Source organism: Desmodus rotundus, chromosome 6 (genome assembly GCF_022682495.2).
Source record: "Desmodus rotundus isolate HL8 chromosome 6, HLdesRot8A.1, whole genome shotgun sequence".
Classification (NCBI taxonomy): domain Eukaryota; kingdom Metazoa; phylum Chordata; class Mammalia; order Chiroptera; family Phyllostomidae; genus Desmodus; species Desmodus rotundus.
The window spans coordinates 122,107,755-122,133,355 of NC_071392.1; the positions used below are offsets into that span (position 1 = coordinate 122,107,755).

At 42.8% G+C, this 25,601-nt stretch overlaps 1 protein-coding gene and 1 non-coding gene across 19 annotated transcripts in view; one reads left to right on the plus strand and one right to left on the minus strand.

Moving 5' to 3' along the window:
- PLCB4 (phospholipase C beta 4) overlaps window positions 1-25,601 on the plus strand; it is a 397,020-nt gene that overhangs the window by 62,908 nt on the left and 308,511 nt on the right. Inside the window, exon 1 of one of the 18 annotated variants that reach the window (XM_045194495.3) lies at window positions 22,319-22,426. The exons of the other annotated variants lie outside the window; for them this stretch is intronic. The gene's annotated coding sequence lies outside the window, so the exon portion shown is untranslated. Of the gene's footprint in view, window positions 1-22,318; window positions 22,427-25,601 lie in introns of those variants that run through there. 18 annotated transcript variants of the gene reach the window in all.
- On the minus strand, window positions 15,393-15,496 carry LOC112304294 (U6 spliceosomal RNA). Its single transcript, XR_002974737.2, has one exon. It is a non-coding gene; the product is annotated as a U6 spliceosomal RNA (small nuclear RNA).

Below are 25,601 nucleotides of genomic sequence, written 5' to 3' on the forward strand. Positions count from 1 at the left end.
CTGGGCATCTTTCATCTATGAGATTGAAACCAGGATGGAATTCCTTCTTGGCCCTATCTGAAGGTAGGCCAGTTGGAAAGCAGCACAGCCACCCATGAGATAAACCCTTTGGAATGGACACCCAGGGTTTTCCGGGCATCCCTGTCACTTTGGGGCTGTTTAAACTGCTTTCATGTGGCTGAGATGTGCGTGCCTCAGAGGGAACCCAAACTAGAGGTTATCATAATGGAGATGCTTTTCTCCTCTGAAAAATGTGTTTTCATAATGCATATGTGCAAAAAAAAAGTAAAATAATAAACATTGTGTATTAAGACAGTCTTGAAGTGAACTGCTACTAGTTTAAGCAAACACATTAGAATGTTTATATAAGACGATTGATGTATGATTTTCTTTAGTCTTCAGTGCAGGAAAATGAAAAGTGCAATTTGTTAAGATTCTACTTAGTTTTTCAAAAGAGATCCGTTTTTTTTAAGAAGAAAACTGGGGATAAGGGAATTCGCAGATTTGCACCATTTTGTTTTAATCCAGTTAGTGTGTTTTAATTATGAAATCTTCAAATTTATCTAAAGGGTAATATCTCACTTTAATGAGGGACTCTTCCCTTATTGGTGTTTCTGTCCTTTAGGGGGAAAATAGGATTTTTCTATGAAATGTCTTTTTCCTTGGGAAATGATGAGATTGAATTATTTCTGCTTTTGTATGAAGAGATGACCTAAGGAAAGTATGCAGGTATGTGTGGTAGCTTCAGTTTTAATTTGGTATTAATTGCTGCATATCTACAATCACTAGCTTTTAATAAATCCGTTGGTACTTAATCCACCTGGTGGTTCCAGAGCTCTGCCTCCCATCACTCATGCCTACTATCACTTATGCCCTTGTATGTTCTCCTTCCCATTAACTCTGACATGGCTATAAAACTTGCTTTGGTCTATGGGATGTTAGACTAGATATTAAACGTGTGTTCATGTGGAGAGAGAGCTGAAAGATGAGAAACTATCTCGAAAGTTCCAGCCCCCCAAAGCGCCCAGCTGAATGCAGCCTGTTGAGTGACCGCAGCTACGCCAGGTGGAATCATCTGCCCACCTAAGCCCAGTCAATCCAGTGAACTGTGAGAAATCATAAATGTTCAGGTCACCAAGTGTTCTAGTGGTCAGCTATACTATAACTGAAACCGTGCTTTACTTTAAAAGATATGTGCAAAAGGACATGTTCTGCAAAGGTGCCCTGTGCGTGTTAGGTTCATAGAAAACTACTGCCTTTCGTCCTGTCGTGATGTCAGTAAAGACACAGCGGGCAGGGGCAGAAGTGAGTGTGTTTGTGTGTGTACGAGGGATTGTGGGACCATCGCTTTCACTTTGCAACTGAGTGTCATGCATTTGGTGTTTTTACTTTCACAAAGGGTATACCTAAGGAAGTAATTGCTCTTTTATTTATTCAGGTTGTGGGAGATGCTAAAAAGTATAAAGAAAAGAGCAGTCACCCAGAATCTCACCACCTATAGGCCAACTTTGAAAAGTTTTCATATTGTAAAGATAGTTAAAATTAAACACTTTTCTTGATTATTCTTTGAAAGGCTAGTGAGTTAATTAGATCCGGTTGAGAATGTGGACTCCGATAACCTTATCGAAGTGGTCATAAGCATGAACACAGATATATGGGTTCTTGTACAGGATTTAGAGTATGCAGTGCTCGTCCAGTCCACTTCATTCTCTACGTTGCTGTCAGATTCCTTTCCCTAAAAGGCAAATTTCTTAAAAAAAAAAAAGATTTTATGTATTTATTTTTAGAGAGAGGGGAAGGGAGGGAGAAAGAGAGGGAGAGAAACATCAATGCATGGTTGCCTCTCATACACCCCCTACTGGGGACCTGGCCTGCAACCCAGGCATGTGCCCCAACCAGGAATCAAACCTGTAACCTTTTGGTTTGCAGGCCAGCACTCAATCCATTGAGCCACACCAGCCAGGGATAAAAGGCAAATTTCTGACTTAGTTTCTTCCCTCTGAGGAGCTGCATACTGCCTCTAAGGCAGTAGTTCTCAGCGAGGGGTGATTTTGCTCCTGAGGGACGTCTGGTAATGTCTAGAGACATTATCGACTCTATGGCGGTGTGGGGTGCTGCTATTATATTAGTTAATGAGTAGAGGCCAAGGATGGTGCTAAACATTTTGTCATGCACAGACACACCCCACAATAAGGAATTATTTAGCACAAAATGTCATTGGTGCCACTGTCGAGAAACCTGGCTCTATAGGGTAAGGCCTAAACTCCTAGGCATTGCTGCTCTCATGACTTCATACCTCTGACCTCTGACCTTATATCTCTCATGCATTTTCCGTATGCCATACCAAAAGCTTCCTATTTCATATCTTCTAACCCTGGGCTCTGCTTATGTTGTTACTGCAGTTTGAATTCCCCTTCTCCAAAGGTAGTTTTCCATGTATTTTATCATGATGCCTGTGCCTACTTCCATCATTCTAATTACACTGAGTTGCAGTAACTTTTAAAAATCTGTTTTCCCTATAAGCTAGGCAAGCTCAGGACCAAGCCACGTGGCTAGTAAATATGTGATTGAAGGAGTGATATTTGAATAAGATCAGTGAAAAAGGAGCTGAAGCAACACGTGTTGAGTGCAAGGCATGACTCACTGTCAGTGAGTTTTCTTTGCCAGTAGGTGACTCATTCTTGCCAAAGTACTGCGGACACCATTCCCACTGCTGTACACGGCTTTATTGTCACTGCGCTTCCCAGTGGTTCTTCCACAGGTGTCTTTGCTGCTTAATCCCCTTAACAGGTGTCAGTATTTCATTCCAGGTGGGTTTTAGGGTGTAGAGAGGCAGCTTCGGGTGGGTGAGTAGTGGGGCGGTGAAGCTTTGTGCCCCAGATGTCCACCTGTGAGGACCAGGGCAGGGAGGGTCTTAGAGAAGTAAGGGACTGGTTCAGGCACTGTCTTTTGCCTCAGACCACAATCACATTAAGTTGGGATCATGTAGACTGGTTCCCAAATTTGTCTGCACATCGGTGTCACCTTGGCAACTTCAAAACCGTTGTTGGTTGTCCTTAGACATGTTGACGTCATTGGATTTTGGTATGCCCTGGGTTTTAGAATGTCTAAAAGTTTCTCTGCTAATTCTGGTATTCACCTCATCTTGAGAACCACTCATATAGACAGGTAGAATATAGTTATTCAAGTTAATATTTTCAGAGTAATTTAATGTTTTCTTTCCTGATAATTTAGTATTTCTTAACAATTTTACAATTTGAATTTAAATAATAAATTAGCACTTATAATTGTTCAAATTTATAATTGTTATAATTTAATATCTTATTTTTTAGTAAATGACCTGGTATAACCCCACTTTTTTTCTCTCCTCCTCCCTCTTGGCCCTGAAACTCAGACGAAATATCATAGAGAAGCAGCTGACCAGGATTCATGTTGGAGGAAACTGGAAGGAAACATGTTTTAGATAATATACCCACAAAGACACAAAATTAGAACTTTCCTCTTGGTTCTCATCTTGCTTCTCCTGTTTCCTGTACTCACATACTCTTGAATCCTTTGTGCCCATGAGACAAAATTGGAAGAGGCTCATGGTCCCAAATAGTCTTTCCAAGAGGCTCATTGTCACTTTCAGGTTTTTCGTTTTATTACAGACAGTGCATTTGTTATGAACGTGCTCCCTTTTAGTCATCTTTCCCCTTCCATGTTCTCCTGTGCTTCCTCCCACCCTCCTTCCGGAAGTGTTTTGTTTGCTTGCCGTATGTTTCCAAATATTACTGAGGTGAGATCTTGATCGCCTGTCAGAATGGTCTTGTTCGTGACTGGTGGTTGGTGTGATTTTTGCCATTATTTTAAATATGAGAGCTAGTGACATGGCCTCACTCATCCTGTGGCACTGCTTGTCTGGCACTGAAAACCAGGTTACAGAAGTTCAAGGTCCAGTGGCTTCTGCCCCCCAGTTGGTGAGTGGTGCAGTGGGAGGGCTGCTCTCAGCAGAGACCGTGGCTATTAGAGAGGAATGGAGCCGTTCTGAGCTGTAGAATTTTAGGTGACTGAATGCTGTTTTGTTTCAAGCAAGAATGTTAGGGTAGGAAGAGATTGTCAAGATGATATACATTAGTGGAACCTTCCCACTCCTTTTTTCTGTTTCATAAAACTAAGGCTCAGGGCCATTCTTTAATTTGTCAGTGGCTCATTGCTTATGGAATGCCTAAGGTCCACCTTTTGGAGATGCTTCTGGGTGTGGGAAAGGAGGAAGTGAAATTATTTGCCCAGGAGACATGAGGTTATGGCAGAATCAGAACTACAAACCAGGTCTCTATTTATCTCTTAAAGTATTAATTTATAAGAAATACCCAGCTTGATTTTTTGTTGTTATATTTTATATAATAGATTAAGAAGGTAGTCAATAAATATTTATACAAGATTTACGAGTTTTAACATAATTGATTATAGGTATGCTATCAAATCTAGGAAATTTGATTTAAAATGCTAATATCTAATAGTCCTATGGTTGATAGGTTAAATTCTAAGTTTTGAAAGGTTATTTTCTTTATGATGATAGAAAAGAACTTTTTGCTTTTTCTGAATTATCTAAGTTTTAAAAAATACTCCAAAGAATGGCATTTTGTATCAGTGTAAGTATTGGGCATGACTTATGTCCCTTTTACTGCTGAAAATTTTTAGCAAACTTTACAGCTGGTCAGGAAACCTAGTGGTTGTTTTAAGTTTATTGGACAGATAAGGAAATTGAGGCCTGGGGAGGCTGTTATTTGCTGAAGTTCACAGAGTGAGTTCAAAGCCAAGCCTGAGACCAGAAGTCAAATTCTGTTACTTCACGGTCAGTATATGTGCACTGTGGTGCACAGTAAAACCTGTAGACAGGGTTTGTACCACACACATGTGGGCACACGCATGCTCTTCCCAATGTGTCTGTTTTCTGAGGTGTGTGTTACAATTCATGCGTTGTCTTAGGTTGGCTTCTGCCAAAGTCAGTCAGAGACAAGGATTGTACAAGTAGCGACGGTGGCAGGTGGTCCCAGGAAACACCAGTAGGGAAGTGAGATAAAGAAGGAAAGGCAGCCGGTGTATGGTGTGCTGACAAGCAGCTTTCTTCCACCTTGGGCCACTGAGGCTCCAGTCTGCTGGAGCACTGTCTTTTGAGACCGTTTATAATGTGCTTCAGCGTAGTCCACTGGAGGTGTGAGGGACCAGGCTGTTTATTAACCAACTCTGTCACTGTTGCGGGCCTCTCATGGAGCCCCTAGTCCTAGGCTCTTGTTGCCAAAAAGCCCACCGAGTCTCGGTTCCTAGTGTGCCTGGGAACTGAGTGTGCCGGGAGGGGTGGGGGGAGCAACGCCTGCCCGCTCAGAAGGAAATGGAGCACTCCTCAACAGTGCGGCTCTGGCTAACCTTGTGACTTGGCTCTTCTTCTTCCCATCTGTTTGTCTAGTGCTGTAGTATGGCAGTGAGAGGGCTGAAATGCAAGTATCAAATCCGATACCATCGGTGTGGGATATTCTGTTTTCCCCTCCAGATCCATGCTTCACTTTCTCCAGCCTGCTCTCATCCCACAGGCTAGGCACTCAGTGCTTCTGGATGGAGTCAGGCAGTGGGAGGCTCTGGCAGGAGCTGGAGGGAAGAAGACCATCAGGGTATAGCCTAATTATCCCGAGGGCTCTTCTTGCCACCAGGCTGATGCTTGTCTGTGCCCTCCTGGAAGGGACAGTCTGTTGGGAGAGCCTGTCTTATAGCCACAGCCACCTTTTCTGTCCTTTTGCCCCTTCAAGCTGAGTGTGCTTCACATTCCCTGGCCGTCTTGCCTTAACCCTGCCCACACCTGGTAAATAATCCCTCATTAAACTCTCCCAGAGGCCTCCTGTGAGTGCTCCATCTGTTTCCTGCTGGGACGCTGACTGAGACACCATCTTTAAGGAGTTTGCTTTCTGAACAGACTGGGATAAGATGAAATAGCTAGAGACATTATGAAGATATAAGATAATGAAGTATAAATTATACTTGAGCCCTAAGGACACTCAGCATGTAGGAAGCATTAACAAAATAAGGGGCACTTATAACAGAAGACATTTTTGGTAGGGTGCCTTTGGCTATAATTGGTAATTTTTTTTTTTTTTGTCTACTCTCTGGATAGCTCTGTGTGAGTAGTGAATTAAAAAATAGAAGCTCTGCCTTATTACGGTCATGTATGCAGTTAATTATAATGTATTTGACTCTGTGAGGTGGATAATATGTAATTCAGGGAAACACCAGGGTGAAATAAATCCATCCATCTGGAAATTTCAGAGATTTCTCCCATGTATTCTAATTTTAGATAAGTAAGTCTTTTCCTCTTAATTCTTTATATTTCTCATCCCTCTAATGGGCTATAATCCATTTTTTGAGAGTTTAAAAGAAAAGGCTGGTGTGAAAGGCATTTCAGGCTGCTTAGAATAAGGCACTATAGCCGCAGAAAGCTCTCATTCTGCACATATTTACCAAGGGCCCCTTGCGATTGAGGCACTTTGCTAAGCACCATGGAGTTGATAATAAATGCACTGCTTCTAAGGAAATCACAATGTCACTGGGGAAGTCAAGTTCAAACAAATAGTTACAATAATTATTTTAAGAATTATAGATATAAACAGTATTATCAACAGCATCTAACTGAAGGTGCAGTGAAGTCTGTCAAGAAAAGGCAGAGAGGTTGGCAGAGAGGATGATAGTGAGGTTAGCAGGAGGAGAATGGGGATGGTATGAGAGAAGCTGTGGGGTTTCCTGGTGGGTTGCAGAAGCACGAAACTAGAGTGGGAGTGTCCAGAATTAAGCCTGGAGCCTCACCTCTGCCTCTCTTTGTATATCTGCTTTATTATTTCCTTATCTTATTTGCTATCATGCTCTATTTCTGTTTTAGTTATTTCTTGCTTAGTAACAAAATACCCTAAAACTTATTGGCTTAAAACAGCAGCCAGCACCATTTATCATCCCTCAGGAGGCTGTGGGCTGACTGGGCTCCCCTGGGCAGTTCTGCTCCGCATGGTGTTGGTGGGAACTGCAGTTATCTGGAGGTTCAGGTGAACTGGAAGACTCACATGGTGGGCAGGTGATGCCGGCTGTAGTATGGGAGTTCAGCTAGGATGTCAGCTGAAGCACCTCACTTCTCTTCCTGTAGCCCCTCCCCAAGATTAGGTTTCTCACAGACCGCGACTGTGTTTAGAAGAGGGAGTATTACAAATGTGCAGAAGTGAAGTTGCCAGTGCCCTCAAGGCCAGGGCTCAAAGATCCCAGGTGGCCATTGCAGCTGCGTTCTGTTGAGCAAAGCAGTCGCAAGGCCAGCGGTTTTCGTTTGTGTGTGTGTTTGTTTTTCACGTGGCTCAATATGACCAACATGTCCCACAGACCCACTATTCATGGAAACTTTTTAGTTCAGTGTTCATCACTAATCGGCTGTAACCTTTGTGTCTCTCAATGCTTCCAAGTTCAAATGCTCCTAAGAGATGCTCCTGTCAGTTACTTGCCTCCCACTCATCTGTGGTTGAGAGGACCAACTCTTGTGCTACTAAGGATTTCCTTTGAGGGGTTGAGGTGGGATTGCTTGTCTGAAAAGACTGTGACTAGAGGAGGTAATGACAGATGAGGAGATGACATTAGTACACTGAAGATCATTTGAAGGAACACGCAGAGTCTGCCCATTCCTCTGAGGCTGGAGATTGTTTTCCTTTCGAGTTTCTACAAAGCTCTATTTGGCCTACCCTATGCCTTCTAACTTCTTTACCATTTCTTCCTCATTCTCCAGCTTTGCGTTTTGTTTTGTTTTTTTTTTTTAAATTACTGCAGTGCAGCCCTGGCTCCGTTCAGCCTGTGTTCTGCCTTCCATGTCCCTGTGACAAGAAGGCTCTCTTTTCTCTCACCGTGTGTCATTTAACTTACAACTTACTCTTCAGATCTTAGCTCAAGTATCGCTTCCGCAGGGGAGCATGGAACCCTTTGGGTTAAGTGTCTCCCCTATTCCATCTTCTTTTCCGTCATCACACTAATCGTCGCCTGTAATTTCATACCTGCATGGCTCCTTGATTGCTGTCCGTCTCCCACGTAGTCTCCGGAAGGCAGAGAAAAGTGCCAGCATTCTTCAGGTGGCGGTGGCTGTGCACGGCCCATGTTGGGTACGGCACATATTTGTTTGCATGAATTAAACATTGGAGGTAGTTGCCTTGAAGAAGTAAGGATCAAGGGGCGAGAATTTTATCTTGAGTGAATTTTATCTTGGGCGAGAAGTGAAAAGGAGTCTGTTTTATGGACAACAGGGATGTAATTTCTCAGGGGGGGTCCCTGAAATGGTGATTTGTGAGTCAGTGAAGTCTTACCATTAAGAACATACTGGTGGAGGCTGTGTGGTAACTTCTGAGATGTAGCAGAAACTCCTGCCTGGAGAGAGACTGTGAATGACCAAGTAAAAGCCAACTACAACTTCTCCTTCTTCCTTCTTCCTTCTTCTTTTCTTCTTCTCCCACCATGTGGCCGCAGATCTATACTCAGAGGTCTCAGTGATGGTCAGACTTTGTGACTTTGGGCTAGAAGTGCCCATTCCATTCCTGTTGACTGTCCGACAAAGCCAGTGTCTTGTTTGACTGTAAGGCAAAGGTCAGTTAGATTACAGCTTTGGTTATGATGTGCCTGTCAGTATAACCCTCCTGTGATAACCCCACCATAACTGTTGGTCCAGTTCTTCTGGGGCACACTATCTTAAAGCAAAGTTAGTGGAGGAATCGAAATGGCAGAAGAGAAACAGAAAGATAGAGTAAGAAATGACTGAGACTGTTTTATTCAAAGATTCTGTATCCTTTGAATTCTAGGGTTTTTCAGTTCCCCACTTTCAGCGATTAAGATGGAGAGCAGTATGTTTCAGTCAATTTTTTTAACTGAAATAGTTTAATTCAGCAAATATGTTTTGAGTACTAGTCTCAATGAAGAGTGTAAAAAATGAATACAAGTCGGTATATGACCTTGAAGTTTATATCTACATGGGAAATAATGGTGTGCACCTGTGACAGGAGGTCCTAATGAAAGGTCAGACAAAGAGGGCCATAGTCGGACCTGAGGAGGGGTTGGAGCAGTCAGGGGTGTTTGTAAAAGATGGGACAGCATTTGAGCTGAGTGTCTGTGGGTGAGTAGATTTAGGAAAGGCACACAGAAAGGAGAGATAGGGGCCATTGTGTGCTGGGAAAGTACCAGGTGTGAGAGATAAAGTGAGAGACGGCAGAGGCATTGGGTGCCTGAGGGGTAGGGATGAGAGTTTAGGGAGTGGAGAGCTATGACAAGCCATTGGGTGAGACCCTTGGAGGCCAGGGTGTAAGGACTGAATGACTGAAAGCAGAGGGAGTCACAACCTGTGACAACCTGTGTTTCCGGGACATTATTTTGATGGTAGTGGGCAGGTGGTTTGGATGGTGAGGTTGGAGCCAGTGAGATCGCCTCGGAGATTGTCATAGTTGGCTCCTGAGGGGAGGCAGCTGAAACGAGAGGGAGAGAAGTGTACAAAATAGGGTTCAGAGGAAGAATGGGTGGGGTTTCATGTCTGGATTTACAGTGGGGAAGATGGAGAAGCAAGAAACAGAGGGACACTGAGCCTGGGTGAATGGAAAATTAGTTCCGTGGTCACCAAAACCAAGGTTGGGAATGGGCGGTCGTGCGAAGGTTCAGTGAACCAGAGGAATGAAATATCTCAGAAGCAGTGGCAGATAACGGGGGGTCTGTTGGAAGATAAAAGCTGGAGATGTAAATTAGTACATCATCAGAATCTGTTGGATTAAATAAGACCAATGAACACAAATTTGGAGCTTTACTGGACATTTTAAGTAAGAAAATTTGAAAAAGAAACTCTACCTGCAAATACTGATATTCACTTCATCAGTAAATTCTATTTGTTCTACATTCAAAACGGATCCCACATTTAACCAGTTTGTATTTTTGTATTACCTGTATTACCTTCGTCCTTGCCCCTGATCCAGTCACCATCCGTATCCTGGATTCTAGTTGTTCTCCCTGCTTCTGTCCTAGCCCACCTTGGGTCTATCCTTACCACAGCTGCCCAAGCGATCCTTTTAATCTAAGTCAGATCATGTCTCTGCTTCTAGCCTTCTAGAGTGGCTTCCCATCTTGGCCAGAGCATAAGCTGAAGCTCTTACAAGGGCCAGCAGGGCCTGGCACCATCCCTTCCTCTTTATCTCTGACTTCATCCATTACTACTCTCCCCTGTGCACTCCTGCTGGCCACCCTGGACAACTGCTGCTCCTCGTCACACTGGGCAGTCCTCCCCCAGGGCCTTTGTGTGTTTCCCCTTTGCCTGGAAAGCTCTTGTTCCCAGTGTCTGCAGGACTCATTCTCTGACCTCCTTCAAATCTTTGCCAATTGAGGACTTACTTTACCTCCTGTTGAACACTGCCATCCCCCTGACTTACACTCCTGGCCCTTCCCTACTTTAGCCTTTTTTTCCTTTACAGCCTTTAGTATTTATTGTCTGGTATCCAGACCGTTTACTAACTTAGGTGTTTTCTGGGTACCCCTCCAGAATGTAAATTCCATGACAGCAGGGATTTCTGTCTTGTTTGCTTTGCATCCTCAGTGCCTGGAACAGTGCCAAGTACTCAGTGGATCATTTATCGAGTGAATGAGCCAATTGCATAGAACCTTCTTTTTGAGTGGAATTGTAACTTCCTTGAGATCAGCTGTCAGTAATATTTAACTATAGCCAGGGATAGTCAGCATTGAATAAGTGCATAGAACTTGAAGTAGTACATCTTACATTTCGCTTTCTTAAGTTCCAGAAATTTCCATTGGTAACTGGGACATGTATAAGTGATAGGGGGATGGTATGGAAGAGGCGTTTTGCTTCATTTACCCGAGCTTCCACTTTGCGTTTCCGAATTCACGTAGCAGTTTGGCAGTTCTTTCATTATTACTGTGATTATTAATTGAGTGCTATTTAAAAATTTAGCCCCTGAACTCTCAGCTGATGTTTTAGGAGGTTATACTATGCAGGGTGTAGAAATAGCTGGGGCTGACTGTAACTGTTCATGGCCGATTACGGAATGGCACTGGCAAGAATCGCGGGGTGGATTCAGTTATGCCTTGTGGGAGTCCTGGTGGCGATGGCCTCGGGAAGTGGCTGCCAGGGCTCCCTTCTAAAAAAGGGGTCTTGATGTGCTTACCTGATGGGTGCTTTTTATAAGTAAGTAAGTTTGAGGAATTTAGCTTTGTAGGGGCCTTAGTGAGAGAAAGGGGAGAACAAAGTGAAGAAATTACTCTTTGCTCGGGAGCATTTACTTGAGAAACCCCCCTGAAGTTTGCTCTCTGTTTTATTTGGTGTCACTTTGATCTCTTCCCAGAGGATGCAGATGTCTTGTAAGAGTGTGTGCAGGACAACAGGCTGTAGGAGGCAGAAATGAATTCTTGAAAGTTTAACAAGCTTCCGAAGGACAGAGCTGCTCTAAGAATCTGGGCTGATACCACCTCTTTCGGGTTGAGACTTGGGAGAACCAACTGCAGTGTTCTCTGCTGCCACCATTGATGTGGTTTGTGGATGACACACCCAAGTGGCCAGGCTCTTGTTTATAGTTTTAGGTGGGGCTTTTTTAGGGAGTTCAGAAAGTAGGGAACTACGGCACCTGAAAAAAAAGCGGCAGATTATGCCTTTTCCTAACTTCAGGGTTGAAACCATCCATAAAAATTGTTTCAGATTTTTCTAGCTTGTGAAAATACTGTACAGCCCTTGTTGTCAAATATAGTGTCTAAGGGGTGAAAAGAAAGTTCAAATAAAATTAAAGCCTAGAGAGCAAGGCTGAACACATGCAGCGCCAAAAAGTCATCCATGTGACGTTCCGTGAGGCTGCGGCATGGGGTCAGCTGGCAGGGTGTTTACATCAATGTCACATGGACTTTCCTAGTTTTGCCTGAAGAAAGTGCCAGAGGTCTATTGGGTGTTTGATCTGTGTTCAAAAGGCATGTGAGAAAAAATACCAGAGGCAAGGCCCTTTTGGTTTTAAAATGTCTTATCTAGGTTTGTACTTATTCTATCTGCATTAAAGAAGACAACTCATGGGGTAACCAGGGTAGTGAACTTGGTGTCCAGGGTGAAAGCAAATGAGAAGAAAAATATTTCTCCCTCGAATTTTGTGATGGGAAGCGGGAAATCTGACCCCATGGAGCTCTGAAGAAAACCCTTCCTACATTTTTGTGATTTTCTGTGATTAGCAAAAGAAAGATACTACTGTGTCCTACTTTTTTTTCTCATTGGCTTTTATATTTTTGACAAGTGCCCTCACTTCAAAAAATGTGGGTCTACATTAATTCTAAACTGATGGTCACTCTTATCCAGCTGATATGATGATCAAGGCTTTTTTTTTTCTTGTGTTTTTTCTTCTACTGTTGTCTAATGTTTGTAACTATCTTTTCTTAGGGCTGGGTGGGGAGAGGATAAGGAGAAAATATAGTGCAAAAATCAGTCATGTTGTATTCAGTTGCCCATCCTGCTTGGTCACTTCCCCATCTACCCCTCCACCCACTCACCCACCCACAAACCCATCTAATCTTCATTGACCACGTGCTATGAACCAGGTGTTATATTGGGCTCTGGATCTGGGATGGAATAAACTAGGATCCCCTGCCCATAAAGGAGACCAAAAAATAGGCATTTTACAGTGAAAAAATGTTAAAATAGGTCACTTCTATCACAGGAGGATCTTGCAACCTGGTTGGGGGGATTTCAGGGAAAGTTTCCAGGACGAAGTACTGTGTCAACTCACGCATGACAGATGGAGTTAGCTGGAAGAATTCTGTGTGTTTGGGCTCCTGTCTGGAGATGAGTTGGAGTTTCTGGCAGAATAAACTCCACGCAGTCAAATAAAATTAAAGCCTAGAGAACAGGCTGAACACATACATATGTGAGGGTTGTTTCTGAAGTCCTCACAAATTCAGAACTCCCATAATTCAAGAATTGTTCTGACAGAATATGGTGGGTATTTCCCTTTAGCCACTAATATGGCGCCACCCTGTGGCCACTCTTTAAAGAGAGTTTAGAGTTCCCTCCACACAGCCAGCCTCGAAACTATAGTTTTTGTAAAATGTTTTTTTAAAGATTTTATTCATTTATTTTTAGAAAGAGGGTAAGGGATGGAGAAAGAGAGGGAGAGGAACATCAATGTGTGGTTATGTGCACCCCTGCTGGGGACCTGGCCTGCAATCCAGGCATGTGCCCTGCCTGGGAATCGAACCAGTGACCCTTTGGTTTGCAAGCCTGCGCTCAATCCATTGAGATATACCAGCCAGGGCATAGTTTTTGTAGAATTTTAACATTGATTCCAGTTAATGTGAAATGATATTAATGCTTTTATAGTATATTATTTCAAAGCTACATAATTCAAGTTCACATGAAAGAGGACCAGACACTGGAGAGTTTAGAGCACTAGCTCATGGCCCATTTGATGGAACTGGCTGTACTTCAGCATGGCTGATATTATACCTGTGGTGGGTATAAAAAGTGGTAGGGGAGGAAACGGATGAACATTCAGGACCCTGATCATCAAAGGCTTGTCACCCATCATAAGAAGATGGCATTGTGGGAGCCTCTGAGGAATGTTAAGGAGGCAAAGGCAAAGTCAGCATTAGGTTTTGTTAAAGTTTTAAGAGCTGAGAAAGATGAAATTAGACTAAGGCTATGTATAGCTCTCAGATACTTGTGGAACATTCTCCTTTATTTCTAATTAGACTTTGGTTATAAATAATACAAGCTTTTGTGATTTCAAAGTACTTTTAAAGTTTTTGTTTTGTTTATTTTGTTTGTTTTTGAAGGGCCCATGAACTATCTTGGAAGATACCGTGAGATACCTGGCCTAAGTAGCAAGAGCATTGGATAGAGGCTTCACCCAAACTTGGGATCTAAGGCTGGAGGGGAGTTTGATTAGTGAGTCATGCTTGGGGGTCTTCGGTAAAAGAAGTTGGGGAAAACACGAGTTAGACAAAGTTAAATAGATTTCTTTACTGTGGGACTCCTTAGAGACTTAAAAAGCAATAAAGTGTGTTGTGGACCTCCAAGATAAATTTAAGAGGTGCAGCATGTTCCAAACTTGTTTCACTGCCAAGGACTTTTTGTTCTGGAAGTAGTTGTAGTCTTGCTGAGGGCTAGGTTCTAAGGAATGTGCACCACTTATCTATTGCCGCAATAATGCTGCGTAACAAGCATCCACAAAACCTCAGTCACTGCAAAAATAAAACCTTATTTAACTTACAAGTTTTGAGGGGTTCAGCTGATCTTGATCTGGGTTTGGCTGATTTCAGTTGATCTCACTGACGGGTCTGGGGTTAGAGCTGTGACTTGGGAAGATAGCCCTTCTGATCTTAGTCGGGTTCACTCACATGCCTGAGGCTCAGCTGGCTTTTGGCTTTAGCTAGGAAGACTGGGGTGACTGGTTCTGCTATATATCTCTCATTCTCAAGTGTACTAGATTAGCACTTCTGCTGGCCATGACAAAGGAGCAAGAATGAGGGTAAACCCAATGGTACAAGCACTTTAAAAGTGTTTGCTTGTATCATGTTTGCTAATATGTCATTGGCCAAAGGAAGTCACATGGCCAGTCCCAGAGTTGGAGGGCACTGTAAGGTTGCATGGCAGAGGGTGTAGACCCAGGGAAGGAGAAGAGTAGGTCTCCGTCAGACTACCCTAGAATGCAACTTGAAAATTGCTGGGTGAGATTGCAGTCAACTCAGTAAGAATGAGGTCAAACTTTTTTTTATACAGTGGCTAGAGACTGTACTTTTAATTCTGATGAGCAGTCTCTCAAATAGATGTCTGGGGATGTTGAGTGAGAGAGAGTTCATCTGGTTCCACACAGGACTTTTGTTATCTTTCTATAGAATTATTTCAGGGCTGAAAGGATTGTGGACATCAGCTAGTTCTAGTAGCATCATGTTGGAAATGAGTAAATAGAGGCCCAGAGAGGTTAATTGGCCAGTCTAAATCCATAGAGTTAGCAAGAAGCAATGCTAAACTTGAACTCAGATCCTATCTCAAGCCATTTGGATTTTAATTGCTTCAAAGAAGCTTTGCTGAGGTGAGGGCACGGAAAAGCCTGACATATATTCACAATCTTTGTATGTGAACAAATCACATTCCTTCAGGTGCAACTATAAGGTTAATAACTTTAAAAAGGATGTTTGATGTCTTTGGAAGGGCAGAACATTGAGTGGTTGCTGAATATGCTGACTGGAGATCCTTTTTTCCCCTTTTTTGTGAGGAAAAGTTGGGGATGGGGTTGAAGCAGGAAGTGCCCTCAGTTGGGTAAGTCGAGTCATTCCACTCAGCAGAGCCTTTGTTATCGTACCTGTGGACATTAGAGATGGAAAGCGAAATAATGGAAGGCATCACGAATGTGGGTGTCATCCTTGCACAGCGGCCAGGCTGATCTTTGTATCTTTCCAGCTTCCGTGTGTGTGCAGCAGAAGCCAGCACTGACCGGAGATCCTGGGATACATATCTATTTTTTGCGTTTCCCTCTCATCTGTCCCCTCCCTCCCTACCTCCAAGAATTTCTGCCACATCTGACACGTTAGCAAAGGGCTTCTGAGAAGAGGGCAAGAATTTGTGTTCTGGCTCCTACTTGGTCAGACAGCAGGTAAACTTGTGATGGCAGATGTGGCCTTCCAGAATCGTAGCTACATGAATACCTTATTTAGTTGACATTGGTGGGGAACCATTTATTCTAAGTGAGTAAAATTTTGATTATGAAGTTCTACTAAACTCTGGCAAAGAAACTCACTACTTTTAGGATGGGAATTTCTCTAGAACCTAAAACATATCTCCCTGATTAACTAAACAGAGAATAATTGAAGCTTCGTAGCCTCATCCTTGCAGACATCAGTCACTGAAGTGAGCAGTAATGCAGCAATGGGCCTTGTGAAGACGCATGTACGTGAAAGGCATTGCTGCTGTTGTTACTGTTGGCTTAGGGACTGCTGGAGTGTCTCGGACTACTTGACATTAAACTACGTCTTGACAAATCTGCCTTTTAATCTTGTTTTTTATTTTCAGAGTGTTCCCGTATTGTCAGATGAGCAGCCGTATCTTTCTGGTGCTCAAACACAGACTTGTTCTTTGATCTGTGTTATAGGGAACTATATTTCCCAGGCTTCCTTGCCCTTTGGTGACCCAGGGGAGACCTAAGGGCATCGCTCCCTGCCTCTCGCTGCTTTCTTTGGTATCTTTAGGAGGAGCTGTGTGTTTCTTCCATAGCTTCTGCTCCCAGCTGATCTCTCCTTTCTCCATAGCAGGCTGTGCCATTGTTCTACTCTTGTCCACTTGGCCCTGGTCTCTTGCTCTATTAACATCACTTCCTTCCCTTATCCCTCCTGCCTAGGCAGACTAGCATTCCAAGGTTGCTAGTCTCTTGGCTGCCTCCCTGTTCCCTCTGTGGCCTCTCAGCCATCCATCACTCAGTAACTAGTCCCTTGGTTTGAAAGATTTAGTGTCGCTTCTTTTTGCTGATTATCTTTGATAACAAGTCTTTTTCTCCTTCTAGATTTGTTTTTTGCAGTCTACTGTGAGGACAACAGCTAGGTAACTCAGTTTATTTTATTGGACATAAAAATGCAAACTTGACTGAGCAGTAGTAGAGCAGAGTGATTTAGAGTTTGAGCTCTGGCATCAGAATGCCTGTGTCCCAGTCCCAGTATGGCTTTGGGCAAGTTTCTTTTTCTTTTTTTCTTTTAATTATATTTTATTGATTATGCTATTACAGTTGTCCTAGTTTGTCCCCTGTTGTGTCCCTCCACCCAGCACCCCCACTCCCCTCAGGCAAGTCCCACACCATTGTTCATGTCCATGGGTCATGCATGTAAGTTCTTTGGCTACTCCATTTCCTATACTGTACTTTATAGCCCCATGACTATTCTGTAACTACCTATTTGTACTCCTTAATCCCCTCAGCTCTTCACCCATTCCCCCATGCCCCTCTCCCATTGGGCAACCATCAAAAAAAAACACTCTCCGTGTCCATGATTCTGTCTCTGTACTTCTTGTTTGCTTAGTTTGTTTTTTATATTCAATTGTTGATAGATTTGTATTTTTTGCCATTTTGTTGTTCATATTTTCATCTTCTTTTTGTTAAATAAGTCTCTTTAACATTTCATATAATAATGGTTTCGTCATAATGAACTCTTTTAGTTCTTTCTTGTCTGGGAAGCTCTTTATCTACCCTTTGATTCTAAATGATGTCTTTGGTGGGTAGAGCAATCTTGGCTATATGACAAGCAATCTTGCTTTTCATGACTTTGAATATTTCTTGCCAATCCCTTCTAGCCTGCAAAGTTTCTTTTAAGAAATCATTGACAGTCTTATGGGAAGTCCCCTATAGGTAACTATCTGCTTTTCTCTTGCCGCTTTTAAGAGTCTCTTATTTTTAAGCTTTGGTATTTTAATTATAATGTGTCTTGGGGTGGGCCTCTTTGCATCCATCTTATTTGGGACTCTCTGTGCTTCCTGGACTTACATGACTATTTCCTTCATCAAATTAGGGAAGTTTTCTTTCACTATTTTTTCAGATAGATTTCCGATTTCTTGTTCTTTCTCCTCTCCTTCTGGCATCCCTATGATGTGAATGTTGGAATGCTTGAAGTTGTCCCAGGTGCTGCTTACACTATCCTCATTTTTTTTTGGATTCTTTTTTCTTCTTGTTCTGGTTGGTTGTTTTTTGCTTCCTTATGTTCCAAATCATTGATTTGATTCTTGGCTTCATCCACTCTACTGTTGATTCCCTGTAAGTTGTTCTTTATTTCACTTAGTGTATCCTTTGTTTCTGACTGGGTCTTTTATATGCCATTGAGGTCGTCATTAAGTTCCTTGAGCATCCTGATAACCAGTGTTTTGAACTCTGCATCTGATAGATTGCTTATCTCCATTTTGTTTAGTCCTTTTTCTGGAGTTTTGATCTATTCTTCCATTTGGGCCATGTTTCTTCATCTCCTCATTTTGTCAGCCTCCCTGTGTTTGTTTTCAAATATTAGGTAGAACTGCTATGACTCCCTGTCTTGGTAGTGTGGCTTGATTTAGTAGGTGTCCTGTAGGATCCACTGCACAGCCTCACAGCCTCCCCTATCTTTCAAGCTCAGTACTCGAGGTGCACCTTCCATGTGGGCTGAGTACACCCTCCTCTTGTAGTTGAGCCTTGATTACTGTTTGCAGGTCAATGGGAGGGATTTACCCAGGCCAGTCAGCTGCAAGGACTGCCTATGACCACAGACCACCCATGTCCCCTCTCCATGGAGGATCAGCTGTGCAGCAGCAGGGTGGTGGTGCTCCTAAATGGTCTGTAGCTGTCCACTTGGTTTGCAGGCTCTGGGGTTTCCTGAGTGGTACAGGCCAAGGTGAGCCCCGACCTGTGTTCTGCCTGGGGCCACCTTCCAGGAGCCGTAAAGCAATCTGAGGTGGCTGCTCCCTGTGCTGGCCTTGAAGGTTCCCAGGCAAAGCCGAGCTATGAATCTAGGCTGGCTGCTGTGATTGCCAAGCCTGGGGCCACTTAGCAAGAGGTCCAGGGGCTGGGGACTCACTGAGGCCATATGTTGCTTGTTTGATAGGATTTAGGAAGTTGTGAAGCATGAGCTAAGATCAGTCATTCATCTGGAAAAGTCATGGTTAACAGTTTGGGTGGGCCATAAGTTGGGTGGGATGGAGTCTCAGAGGATCTCCAGGGTGGGGCAAACAGTGTCAGACAGTTTGATGGAGTCTCTGATAAGGCACCTGCCTGCTGGCTCTGTGGCTGTGTGTAGGGAGGGCTCAGAAAAGGGACAGTGGCCTCTGACTGCCTTTCTTTCTGGGAGAAAACTGTCCCCCAGCTCCCACTGTGATGCCAGACACTTCAGTTCTTCCCTGTATGCCACTGGTGCCTTCCAAGCTCCTACCCTGGTGCTGGAGCTCAGAGAGAATCTGTGTAAATTGAGTAAATCTGTGAGAATTGAGTAAATCTGTGTGTGGATTCTTTAAGGGGAACTGATTGGGACTCCAGAAGTTCCACTGACTCAATCTCTGTTGGTTTTTGTAGCCAGAAGTTATGGGGACTTACCTTCCTGCCACTGGAACCCTGGGCTGAGGGGTCTTTTGGGGGCTAGGACTCCTTGTTCCTGAGATAGCTTCCCCCCAAATTTTTATCTGCCACACATGGATGTGGGGCCAGCCCATTCCACATCTCTGCCCCTCCTACCAGTCTGGATGGATGTGGTTTCTTTAATTCCTTAGTTGTCAGGCTTCCATTCCACTCAATTTCTGATGGTTCTGAGTGATGGTTGTTGTGTGTTTTAGTTGTAATTTTGATGTGATTGTGTGAGGAGGTGAGCCGTGTTTACCTGTGCTGCCATCTTGACCAGAAGTCCTATTGGGCAAGTTTCTTAACCTCTCTGAGACTCACCTTTTTCATCTAAAAAATGAATGTAATTACAGTACCTGTGCTCTCACTTAAGATCAACACCTATGGAGGGGAAAGGAAGGACTTGAGACTGGACAGAGGGAGAAGTTGAGCTGTGATGCACTCTTAATGGGAGACTTCGTCAACCCCAGGGGGAGCTCTGAAGCAGGTCGGGCCTTATTTACCGATTTTGACCATTCAGGGTGGCTACCCTGGAAAGCGTGCTTGACCTTAGGTGAAGCAGTTTGCTCCAGCTGAGGTCCGTTTTGCTCATTCTGCATGCATCACTTGCAAGATCAAGGGAGTAAGTTCTTCAGCTCTGAAGTAGGATCTGGTCATCACATCAGAGTCCATGAACATTTCCCATGAGAAGTGGGTCATTTGGCGCCTAGTTCTTAGTGAAAGCTAACAAAACTAGTTACCGTTATTAATGGATTCATTATAGAGGTTCAAGTAAATGGGCTCTGTGACGTCTAGTTCAGCTATTCAGAGAGCTCTCCCTGGCTTCCTGTTCATAACCTGCCACAGAGAGTGGAGAAAAAGTAGCTTAAGCAGTCTGTGTGTAAATAAGGTTCTGTTGCTTCTGCATATAGACTATTAAGCACATTCGTACTTTTACATTAGTGTACATATGTGGCATTTTTAAATACAGCTTACCCGTAGGTTCTTGTGTCATTATTCTCCATCATATTCATGGTATGTCACATCAAATTTGGTAAGAATTAATATAGTTTTTATTTGTGGAACACCTGTCATGTAGCCGTGGTGCTAAGCATGCATTAGCTCATCAGTTCTCAGGATGCCTCTCTGAGGTGCTGATATTCCTGTTTATGGTGAGACCCTGAGGCTGGTGAGGCCCTGAGGTCAGTGAGGGTAAGTGATCTGCCCAAGGTCCTCCAGCCAAGAAGTGGCTGCTATGTTCTCCAGCTGGGGCTGCAGCCCCAAACTCCTGTGAGCCTATGCTTTTAACTGCACAGTTTAACAATTTAAACAGCAGTGGGGGAAACCTTCTTCTCTGAAAATAGCTCTAGCAAAGTGTAGGTGTTGTTTTGGTAGAAACATTGCAGCTGCTGCCATGAAAATCTTCTCCCAAATGGCTTTGTGACAGCAAAGCTGTGCAGGCTCTGCTTGTGTTTATGATGTGAGCCTTATGGCTCAGCCACAACACAAATGATTTGTTTTCCTGGCAGTGTTGGCAAAGCGGTGTAATTCCTGGATTTCTGTGAGGAAAAAGCTTAAACAAATAAATTTCTTTGTAACTGGGTGTTTAAAGAGGAGTTGCAAGGGAGAGTCAAAATGGGAAAGCAGGTACATTTTCATTCACTGAATGATGCAATAGGAGGAAGGGGCATTAAGAACACAGGCAGCATTCACTCAGTGAAGCCCCACGAGCAAGGAGGGTGTTTAGGTAAGTGCATGTTCATCACTGTTAGTGGAGAACAGCAAATTAGGTCACTGTTTCTTTATATCTAAATAAAGGTGATGCCTGCTTTTCTGAAGAAAAAATTTTTCAAAACTGGGTTTATAGTACTAATGAGATGTCTAGGAAGCTGTAAGGTCAGGGATTCCTAAAAGTGTGTTCTGAGTAGCTCTATTTGTTGTATCATTAGTGTTGACTGTTTATAACAGGAAAATGTGAAAAGATAATACTGACTTAAACAAGATGGAAGTTCATGGAAAAGAAACTTAGAATGATGCATTCCAGGATTTCATGGCATGGTCAGGAGCCAAGGTTTCTATCTTCTGTCCCACCATCCTAATCATGTAACTTATATCTTCAGGGTTACTTATGGGCCAGTTAATTTAGGTCATCATGTCACAGTCCAGATGTACACCAGGAAGGAATTAGAATAAAGGCACCCTCTTAGTTGAGGCAGCTCCCTCAGTTTCTACAGCCTTCCTGGGAGTTCCATATAACATTTCTGTTTGTACTTCATTGGCTAGCACTGGGTCACATGGCCACACCTAGCTGCAAGAGAGCCTGGCAATGTAGTCTTGGAAGGCAACTATGCTCACCACTATACCACCAACGCCACACAGCAATGTAGTCTTTAGTAGAGCACATTAGAGACTATATTACTCCAAGAATGGAGATTGAGTGATAACTAGCAGTTGTGCTATATTTGGGATTATAAACTAATGCCTTGACCCAAAATTTAGATGTGTTGAGTTAACAATAGAAGGTGACTTTTGTTGGTGTGTGTTGTTACCGTAATAATCCTTAGTCTTCATTGGGCTCCTGCAGTAGAATATACAGAGCTCCTGAATGTGCTTCAGTCTGGCCCCTTTACTGGAGGAAATAATATCCAGAGAAGCACACTCTCTTTACGTCATTCAACAACTGTTGATTAACTATCATGTGCCATGCACTGTGCCAGATCTTAGCAGTAGCTTGGAGCTAGAACATATTTATTTGACATTTCCCGTAGTTATTTGATTACCTTCTTTGTCCTCCTATGTGAAGTCGATTAATACTTCAAGTAAGTAGTGTCTTGAGAGATCTAATTTGGTGTTAACTTGAAGGTGCTCATCAGTTAGAGAAACCTTGCATGCCTGGAATAGGGATTGAAAGATAAAAGTGTCTGTATCAGTTATCCATTGTTTCATAAAAACCACCTCAAAGTTAAATACCTTAATGGGATAAGTTTTATTATGGCTCACAAGTTTTGGGGTTGGCTGAGTTTTACTTGTTGCCTTGCGTGGGTCACTCTGAGCCTATTTGTGGTTGGCTGTGGGTTGGGAGGTGTCTCTGCTGATCTAGGCTGGACATGCCCACTTGCCTGGGTGCAACTGGGTGTAGGATAACATCATTTGGAACCCTGGGAATCTCACTACATGGTCTCTTCATCCTCCAGCAGCCAGTCCAAGCTTTTCGGTAGTCACATGATCGAAGAAAAAGAGCAGAAGTTCATGAAGCCCCTTCAGGTCTAGGCTCAGAATTAACACAGCCTAACTTCCGTCAAATCAAGTTACAAAATCAGCTCAGGGTAAGTTGGGGATACAAGCTCAATGTTTTGTTGAAAGGAGCTGCAAAATGAGTGGAAAGCTTAAGTAGAGAATTCAAACTGTTTTAGCAATCAATCTACTACAGTGTCCCAGGTAGGAAAAGGTTGGTCTATGTGGATACCTGCTCCTTTCTGTACCTTTTCTCCATCCCTCTTTCCACCCAACACATCCAGTCAAAATTGGATATGTTTTTGGCTATATTGATAGCATTAAATCCTTTTTTTAAAAAAAAATATATTTTTTACCCACCTCAGTGTGTTGGAATCCCCAAAACTCAGTTAGCAGCTGGTGGGTAGGACTTTTGAGTGGGTGGGCTTCATGATATTACTTGCTGTTCTTTGAGACAGCAATAGTGCTCCATTTCCTGTGTCCTCTATAGCTAAACGGCCAGGGAGTAAGACATGTGGCATAAACGTAGCCCAACAGACTATAACAGACTTGCTCTTTCTCACATTTATCAAGTGTCTCCTAAACACAGAAGACTAATAGAAATAATATGGACAAGAAGTTGCAAAAAAAGAGAGAGTGGTTTGAACTAACCAATAATAAACGTCGTAATTGGAGACTTTATCTGTCTATTCTCCTTATTTTTAAAAAATATTTTTTAAATTTATTTTTAGAGAGAGGGGAAGGGAAGGAAAGAAACATCAATGTGTGGTTGCCTCTCCTGCACCCCCTACTGGAGACCTGGCCCACAACCCAGGCATGTGCCCTAATTAGGAATCGAACCAGTGACCCTTTGGTTCACAGGCTGGCACTCAATCCACTGAGCCACACCAGCCAGGATGATTCCCCTTATTTTAAACTACTAAATTGTTCTATTCATGTGTACTATGAAATATCAGAATAAATTGTCAATACTTTCCAAAACTGTGATAGTCAGTAGGAATATCTTCCATTATACAACACATTTTTCGTGTTCCTTCAGTCATCTGCCATGCGTACTTTTGTTCTTAATCTTCAGTTTGTTTCAGGTGGTGACAAGGGGCAGATCTGAAGCTGTATCTTGGCTGATAAGCTCTGTAACATTGGACATGATACAGCCCTCTGAAAAGTGTGGTCTCCTCATCCATAAGATGAGCATATGATGATACCTATCTTGTCATGTTAAGGTCACATATGACCATTATTGATAATATCTAACATCAGCATGACATGGCCGTAACCATGCATTGTCTATTGTTCTCAACAAATCGTGAGGTAGGTGCTATTGTAATCACAGTCTTAGATGGCACAACGGAGGTGCAGAAAGGTTAAGTGACATGCCAAGGTTGCACAGACCTGAGATTTGTACTCAGGCACCTGGGGCTGTGGTCTTCTCTCCCAGTGAGTCCAAAGACTACCTCTGTAGGTGTGAGTACATGGTTGTGTAAAAAATGAGAGAAGTAAAGATCTAGTTTTCACAGAATGAGAGGGATCAGAACATTGACTTCGATTTTTAAAAAGTTGACTTTGGACGCTTACTGAGTGTAGGGCCCGCCCTGGCGAGTTGCCTAGCTGTGAGTTACAGGTACATCTGACATTCAAAAGCAATCAGACTGTATTATCTGTTCTTTGAGGGGATGCTGGCTCTGTGCACCGTGAATTTTACATTTGCAGTCATGTTAATTTAATTGTTAACCATTTTCCTTCACATTAGTTACAGGGTTGCTTCTTTTTTTTTGTTTTTTTTTTTAAAGTAGCTGGATTCTAGTGGGGATGATAACTTGAGGGATGGGACAACGCAAGTTCATTGTTCAGGAAGCTGTTATTGCCACAGAGAGCAAACTTGGAGCTTGGCTGAACTGTGTGGATCTGTAATCCAGAATCACTGAGCAGTGTTTTCTGTTCTTCCCCATGTTAGTCCAAAATGCCCATTTAACTGGAGAAGAGGGACTTTAATAGAAAGTGACTTTCCCACTACATTTTGGGATTCACTCTAGGGAGTCACACTAAGCTACATGAACAAAAGGAGGAATTTGCTTCAAAGCCAAAGTAGAGAAAATCATATGAAGAAAAATAGAAATAAGTGATGCCCATTTGCTTTTATACTTGTCTTAGTTTGTTGGGGCTGCTATCACAAAACACCACAGACTAAGCATCTTACAAAAACCAGATATCTATTTCTTATGGTTCTGGAGGATGGAAGTCTGAGATCAGGGGCCCGCATGGCCGGGGGAGGCCTACTTCCAGGTCGAAGACCTTTCCTTGTGTCCTCATGAGGGGCTCTTTTATAAGGGCACTAATTCCTGTCATGGAGGTTAGGATTTCAAGAATGTTGGGGAGGGACACAAACATTCAAACCATAGTGATATTCAAGCCGATTTTTTGAAAGTTATTGCATGTAAAGTGGCTATAATTTAAACAGAAAGTATTTTACTGAAGCAACCAACCAATATTCAAGAAAACAGTGATTCTTGGGGTGCTGCATAAGCCAAGTGGAATGTTAAGGTGTTGGAGGAATCACATACCCAGGTGTAGACACACTTTGGCTGGTGTCTTAAGGATAAGGAATGACAGCCTCATTTTTAAGTCTTAGTAATAAAATCTTGGGGTCTGTAAGCAGAGAGGGTAGGAAGCTATAGTGGCATCCAAGACAGGACACTTGACTTTTTTGGCTTCTAGAGAATCATGTGGGTTTTAAACACACTTCAGTTGGCTGCATTTTTATTTTAAAGAAAAACGAGGAGCTTTCTTTTCTTTTCGCCCATGAAGAAGTCTCCCTTATCTCGTAATTTGCAGGCCAGAGGGTCAAGTTTGAATATATCATTATTTACCTAAATATACTAATAAAATATTAGTAATTTTACTGGTAATAACTAATTTATATGGAATTCTTGCCAGATGCCAGGTACCATTTTAATGCTTTACCTGTAATAACCCCTTTATCTTCATAATAACCCTTTGAAGTAGATACTGCCATTATCTCTATTGTACAAATAAGGAAATCGAGGCACAGAGATCTTAAGTCACTTGACTGAACTCACACGACAAGGTTAATTGTGAAGCGGGAATTCGAACCCAGGCTGTTCTAATTGCTACACTACAGCTTTTCCCAAGCACCAGTCATTCAGATACCACCTTCATATTTTTGCCATGATTGTATTCCACTTCCATTATTATTTAATGTTTTTCATTTTTTAAAATCACAAATAAATGTATTTGAAACGGAAACCT